Here is an 8,331-nt window from a genome sequence, read left to right on the forward strand (position 1 = left end):
TCAGTATTCCTTAAAATGAATAAAAACACTGAATTGCAAACTCTGACTATTACGCAAACCTGCAAAAATTAAATGTTAGATACAAACATACTTAATGTATTTCATCTCACTTTATTAACCAATGTCTTTGCTGTTGACCTTTGATGATTCAATTCAACCATACTAATAGTTAGGGGTTTTTTTTGTTTGTCTATTTTGTGCGTTTCCGAAATCACATACTCACGTAGGTACTATTTTTGAATGTGCAATTAATCATCAAATGCTAAAAATAAAATAAAAAGTATATACTATATTGTAGGGTGACCAAATGTCCTGTTTTCCCAGGACATGTCCTGTTTTCAAGTACTGTCCTGGCCCTAATATAACAATTTTCTGTCCATACAGAGGGGGCATACTTTAAATGTATAGAAATGAATAAGGAAACTTTGAGTATCATTTGAGTAGGTTATCTCATTGCCGGGCAGAGTGTCCTGGTTTTCGGTAATCAAAATATGGTCATCCTATATTGTGTAGTAGTATGAATGAAATTTGGACTTTCGGCATATTGTCATTATCATGTGACCTACCAGCGTTGTAACGCATTACGTTACTTTTAAAAGAAACTTTCCCCAACACAGTCACTATTCATTTTACATCTTTTTATCTCCAATGCAAGTGAATAGTGACGGGCAGTCATTTAGCCTAATATCATCTTTGTCTTTCTTTTTTTCACGAAAAATAAAATAAGGCATGTGTTTTCACCACAAGAATAGGTTAAGTAAATAATGACAGATTTTTTCTTTATTTCGAGTGAAATATGCCTTTAAAGCGGCCTAATGCGGTCAAGTTTACAGGCTTTAAAACCCCTGTTGTTGGTGTTCTAAGTCGGCGATTTGATTGGATGACGAATAGCCACTAATAACTTCCTTACTAAAGAAGAAACCCGCTGATTGGTCCATGCAGCAAGGAGGCGTGTCTTAAAGTGACTGCCTGAAAGGCAACATTGCCTGAGTCGCCATTGAGAGCGAGCGCATATTTGATATTATAGAAATGATCCGTTGTAGGCTAACCAGTGTTTACTATTGAGACGAGGAGATAAAGACAACACCACATAACACGGCTTTAGGGCAAATAGACATTTTTGACCGGTTTAAACTATGTGTTTATAAAAACATCGTCTCATATCCGTGTATTACACTTTTTTGCCAGGGTTCTTTGTGTGTCGACAATGGTTTGTTTTTTCTCCGTCAGGATCTCTCATGGTGATCGGATCCTTTTAAATGAATGGTAGAGGTCTGGTCATTCTGTTTAAAAGGACAGAGGTCTGGTTGGAGTGATTAAGGGCGGACAGGAAGAGATAGGCAGGATTTCAGCATTTAGACAACAAGGAGTTTGGAAAGGAGATGGGGAATTGTCTGAAATCTCCCACTTCGGATGATATCTCCTTGCTCCACGAATCACAGTCAGACAGGGCCAGTTTCGGTGACGCCAACGACCCTGATCAGGAACCGCCACCTCCATATCAGGTAAGCTTATGAAAATCCTTTTGAATAAACAAAGAAACTTTCCTTTAGCCTAGAATACGATCTCAGACACACTCCTGCTTTTTAATGTAAACATTCACATTGCTATATTCATAATCTTGAGATGTCAAACGCACACTAATATATTGATATATAGGCTATCTATATAACGCCAGGCTGCAGCAGGAGCTCCATCTGTTTCATTTCGCCCTGGACAGTGTGCCATACTAAATCCTCTTTGTTCGACATAAACTTGGCCTACAATTCACGTCAGACCGTCCAAACAGATGGACAGCCTGTTATTTAATTTTTACTGCCGCCTCCGTGGCGCGTTGAATCACCAGCGCCAGCTTTATTGCGACAAAAGTAACAATTCAGATTGTGACGCGCTTTGTTTGCGATTGTGACGTCATTGCGATGTTATTCTCCCGGGTTGTGTTCCCCGAGCTTTTTTTGTACCCCTCACAAATGTACAAAATTTGCACTTGGGAGAAGAATCCATTTTTTTTGTCATCTATTAGCAGTTTTATATGTAGTTAAATTGAAATCTTTCCACTTGCCCTTGTTGTACACACCCCTGGTTGGGAATCACTGTACTAGGGCAACCATGGGGACTGGGAGTCTCTGTAAACTTCCATAGGGACCGCAAGATGGCTTAAAATATGTCAAATTAGACAATGGGGTAGCTTTCCAACATTGTCCTGCATGGAGTCAAAAAGGTTGGGAACCATTGCACTTGGGGATTTCCCCGTTTTATGGACACTTGGAATCAGTTTAAGTCATGAGATCATGTTGTTTAAAGTGATGTCATGTTTCATATCACTGTTTAAATGGAAGATATTCATCTTCGTCTGCGTTTGACTGGATGTCTGCGTTGGGCGATGCAAACGAGTAATCTTGTAAACACTGCCATAGGCAAAAATGTAATGTAGTCATGTTTTTTTTTTAAGACAAAACATGGCTTACACTTTGTTTATGCATTGAGCTGAGAGGATGTCATGTTTGCTGCTGTGGTGGCTGTTACATCCTCTTTGTTGTGTATTGATCTTATCTCCTTTACAAAAAGACACCAACAAACTATGCTTCCCCATTAGCAAATCGCCCTCAACCCATCAGGTTCCAAAAAGATAATCAGATATGCATCTCAAACGATCATGCAGTAATTTTCTCAACTACTGTGATGTAACTGTGTTATAAATCTTCTTATGCAAAACCTTCCCCCAAGTTTAGAACATTCTCTCCAATCTTGGTTTCAATTTTGGCTGGATTACCTAGATGATGATTGGCACGGAGTGAAATCAACCACCCAATGAAATCAGAAGGTGGGGCGTTTTGTGCTGTACTCCTTGCGCTTATCAGCTGTACTAACAGAGTTCTGCCATTTCCTCCTCCACATAGTCATCTGAAAACAGCCGGAATGTTCTGATGGGCCAGAAGATTGACTCAGAGGAGAACCACGGTTTATAAAGTAGCTTATACATGTTAAACATTTCTAGGTAGTGTTGCATGTATAATGATTGCAAGATGTTTATGAGACCAAATCCCAAAATGGTTCTTCTATGACAAACCCTTTTGGAACCTTTATTTTTTTAAAGGGTCATGAACTGGCTTTTTTTTAATGTATACTGTAGTCTGAGGTCAACTTATGACACTCGCATGGTTTTTACATTAAAAAAACATCATAATGAATAAGTAATAGGCTATTTTCTACCCTGGTTTTGAGCCTCTCTCATGGAAGACTTGGAAGTATACGCCCACTGCTATGATTGGATAAGCTTTGCATATTATAATGAGCTCCGTCTGTCTGAAAACGGCAACCAGAATGATGATTCGCCCACAGGGCTCACAAAATGTCCTTATCAAACAAACAATGATTTATCTCTCATCCACCCATAATTAATTGGAATGTTATTTTTTTATTACTTGGCCCACCAGATCGGTGGATATAACTGCGAACCGTGCATCACTAACACACACACACACACGCGCACACAAGCATCACTGCAGAGTCAGACAAATCGGCATGATCAAAACTTCCGCGATTGTATTTTTCCTTCAAATATCAAGTCAAGAGGGCGAACAACACACATCAAGAAAGGAATGTTATTTCACTATTTAAGCCCGTCGGCAGGCCGGCCTGTGACAGCGTGCTAAAGTTATGTTCAGTTAGACACATAAACATAATCAATAGATATCAAACAATCTGTAACAATGGAATACTGTCACATATTTAAAATATTTGTTGCTTCATTCATTCATGTAATCTCATCCTGTCTGCAAATCCAGTCTCTTGTTTACAAACGAATCCGTGGTGAAATGAAGGAACAAACGCACAATGTCTTTCCCACGTGAGCTGGATATTCATTAAAAATAAAGTTCATCCATGCTTTCATAATATTGGAATCCGAGTGAAGCTTGTGCAGTGGGTTTATTGCTTGGAAGTTCGATCCGGTGTGGCTCCACGTAGGCCTATAATCGGTGGGCGGGGCTACAGAATCAGGCGAATCTTCTTCTTCTGCAGAGGCGTTATTTCACTATACACTGACATCACAGCCTGTCACATTCTGAGATCTCTCGTTTGCTGGGCCTGGTGTCAATAAAAGCTTTTCTTTGACTAACAAGGAAGTTTTCAGCTCCGAAACTTACAGGATATTCATATATCACTATGAACTTTTATATATCAAAGGAAAAGTTGATTTCTCAATTCATGACCCCTTTAAAAGTGTAGATCAGCACTTCCGGTGAATTTGCTTTTCCAGGGGCTGCTGCTTTTTTTTATTTTCTGTTCTATGACAATCATTTACTTGCACTCCATACAATTAACTCTAAATCTCTTGCATCAAATCCGGGGTTGAAAGTAACATCATAAGGTAAACGTGCCACTAATATCTTTCTTGTGTTACTGGGCTGTGTCTTTCAAAAGGACGCACCTTTCTGCTGAACACCAGCAAAAACCATGCTCTGCTTTCTGTTTTGTGAAGTTATTGAGTCCCCTGGGTGCAAGATCAGACAAGGGTGTAAAAAACGAGCAAAAGAAGACAGCGCTGTGCTGAATTCACCCTGGGTTTGTTAACTGTGCTGCTGTTCTGTGCAATATTCCGATGGCACGCTTCGGCCTATTGTCGGAATGCTGGAAAGACAGGAGGTCTGTTTGCACTGCCCCCTTGAGAACCCAAATCATTCCCAATCTCAGCACATTCTTGCGTTGCCTGCCAAGAATGCTTGACGTTTTTTTCCTCCAGTCTCGGGCAGGGAGCTAGAATGGGCTGCTTATGCTCTCAAGTATGTACAGAATCTGTTCTGCTTATTTTTTAAAGTTATAAATGGATCTTTAAAATGCCGTAGTAAATGCCGTTTTAATGGCCTCCTTCACAAGCCTTCAAAAACATGCAATAATGCTTTGAATAGAACATAAACCCAACAAAGCCGGGATCTGCTAAAAGGATAGTTCACCCAAAAATTGTAATTGTCATAATTTATTCACCCTCATGTCATTCCGTTGTATGACTTACTTTCTTCAGATATAATATTTCAACTTTTGTCCATACAATGAAAGTCATTGGGGTCTGAAATGACATTGGACCCCATTAACTTTCATTTGTATGGACTAAAAACACACTGAGAAATATTTCAAAGTAACTGGTCCACAGAAGAAAGTAAGTCATAAAGGCTTGGAATGACATGAGGGTGAATAAATAATGACAGGACTTTCATTTTTGTGCAGAATAGGATAACTGTGGAAACGTTAATGTTTGTTAGCAGAGGGCTTAACAATAGAAGTTTAGGTTTTTCAGCTGGTCTAGTAGTTCAGATTTGCACCGTGACATTTTTTTTCCACAACTTGAATGATTAGCTTTGCAATTTCAGTCAAAAGTTGAATGGAAAAAGTTATCAATTTTACAGTATCGATAGTTGCTTTGGAAAAATACCAGATTTTCAATTTGGTCTCAGAATTTTGGAACCCACTGTATGTCAGAAAGAATATATACAGTATCATGCTCACCAAGTCTTCTTTCATTTAATCAAAATACTGGAAAATAGTAAAATTGCTAAGTATTATTACAAAATAAATACCTGTTTTCTATTTTAATATCTTTTAAAATGCCATTTATTCCTGTGAGGAGAATTACTTTTAATAAGAAATGTTTCTTTTTATTATCAGTGTTGAAAATGACTAATATTTTTGGTAATCTCTGGTAATTTTCTAGGTTTTGATTGGAAATTCAAAAGAACAGCATTGATTTGATTTTTTTGTTGTTGTTGTTGTTGTTTTTACATTATAAATTGTCTTTACTGTCACTTTTGAGTTCAATTTGATGTATCCTTGCTGAATAAAAATATTTTTTTAATCGAACCGCCCCCAAACTCTTGAACGGTAAAGTATATTTAATTAGATTTTCCGTTAAACACTTCCATTTAGGTTTTCTTTAGCGGTTGGTGTCTTATCAAAGCTCTCATGGTTCCTGGCTTTCTTTAGCTGCTATGTTAAGAAGCATTAGCACCATTGTGTAAGGAGCTCAGTAGAGTTAGCCTAGTTTCACTCCCTGTGTCTCAGACGGAGACTAAACAGATGAGAACGGCTCTATTTCAGAATAACAGCCGGATCCACTCTGGTCTTTGTGACTGAACAGTAAATACCTTTTACGCATTGAAGCCAAACTGTGATGGTGTTTTGATGCTGTATGGTGCATCTGATTGAAACAGGAAGTGAACCTAAGGGAGTGATGAGGAGACAGCCAGGAGTGTAATAGGTCTTCCTGGTAGTTTGGAAAGCAGATGACCGCATTTGCTGACTCATGCGTGTGAGGCTGGACGTGATGAGATAAGCACGTCTGTGAGAGAGAGAGAGACTGTGCAGGAGCCAACATTAGAAATAACGGAGGTTTCCTTTAGCCTAAAAAGTGTTGTGGTTCCCCCATTGCTCTGCTCATCAATCGATTCTCTGTTTACTTTAGCTCTAGCTAACAGGCTGCTTTCTCTGCTCTCTGACATGGCTTACGTCACCCAGTTGCCAGACAGCTCATCTTAAGTGGACATACTCAATCCTTAATCCTTACCCTCACTTTACCTGTCTCACTTTCTCCCTCACAAACACTTTTTTTAGCCATGGACTCTTTTGGCCTTGTAGTCTTCCAGATAACACGTCATGAAGATTTCCACCACGTCTAAATGATGCATTGCGTTTAATAGCATCATGTATGATGTATTTGATGATGGAAATTACATTTTAAACATTTTTGGAATAAAATGGCAGACTATTTTGTCGTGCAAAGAATAATTTTTGTAGCTAGTAGGGATGGGCGATACATCTTATTTTGTTTTCGATACGATACCGATACTTTCAAGGTCAGTATCACCGATATCGATACCGATACGATACTTTTAAACTTAATTTTTTAATTATAAAATTATTGAAATTACTAAGAGTAAAATTTAACATTATATTTGAAATGTATTTTAACATTCAATATGGCTTAATTGCAACTTATTAGATCATATTTTTGTTTACACATGGTTAAAATATGTTTACTCGTAGTGTTAACCATGGAAATTTACAAATAATTGAACTATGATCACTGTATTAAAAAATAAACCATGGTTCATTTTCATAAGTAACAGGACGTTGCACCCATAAAATGCAACCTTTTTATTCTGACATTATTTATATTAACATTAGTTACAGAATAGAACATGATCAATATCAACTTTTAACATTACATTTAAAGAGTATAATAAACTATGTAGCCTACAATTGCTATTTGTTTATTGTGAAATGACTCAAATATTTTTTTTTTGTCTTCTGATGAGCATTTTTCAGAGCTGCGTTTCCAAAAGCATCAATGGTTTCTTATGATAGTTTTGGGAAACGCAGCTCTGTTTGAATATAGTGGAAGCCGTGTGCGAACGCGCTCTCTGTGATTGATTAGTTCTGTCTTGCAGCATTTGCGTGCGTTCAGATCATGGTTCAGATGAGCAGGAAAATAGTTCTATACTACACAACTATTCGGTAACATAGGTTATTTGTATTGTATGCAATAAATAATCTTTAAAAAAAAAAAAAGTTAGTATCGATATTTTTATTTGAGTATCGATACTTTTCGATGCTCACATCAGTATCAATATATCAATACTTCATATCGATACGCCCATCCCTAGTAGCTAGCATTTTATGCATCCAAAATTTTTTTTTAATTTGAAGCCCTAAAAAATGTAATTTTTTTTTATGCACAATATAAAAATTGTTCATTTGTGGTATTTGCATAGTTTTCTATATTTCTGCTCTGATACCTTTGTCTCCTGTGTAACTAACTGCACTATCTTTTGAAAACTTATTTGAGCCAAAATTGTTGTACATGGTAGAAATTATGCAAATGATGCAACTGAGCAACATAATTTGTGTAACAAATAATCAAACTGTTTTTATGATGGATTTTTATTTAGTACAGTATGCCATACTGTGTTAGGGTTCTAGGTCACAATTTTTACAACCCATGCTTTTTGTTCCACTTTTGCTGTGCTTTCAGTGTTCAGTGCAAGATATTGAATAGGCTGTATTTCTGTCACTTTCAACATGTGTGAACATTAGTTATGGCATCTTCTCTGACTATGGATCAAACGTTTAGGGGTTCAAACCTGCATCCTTTCAGTTATCAGCTCAGGTTTCTACCTCTAGACTACACCGGCTACTCACGCCAATGATGCTAAAACAAATAAACCATAAACTCCTATAAAGCTTGTGTGAGAACAGACAGAATGACTGAAGTAAAGTGAAACAGAAGGAGAGCTTTACAGTGGTTGATGTACTCATTTCTTATGGAAGAAGGATTTG

This window comes from Gobio gobio, assembly GCF_949357685.1.
Source record: "Gobio gobio genome assembly, chromosome: 10".
In the NCBI taxonomy this organism is placed as follows: Eukaryota; Metazoa; Chordata; class Actinopteri; order Cypriniformes; family Gobionidae; genus Gobio; species Gobio gobio.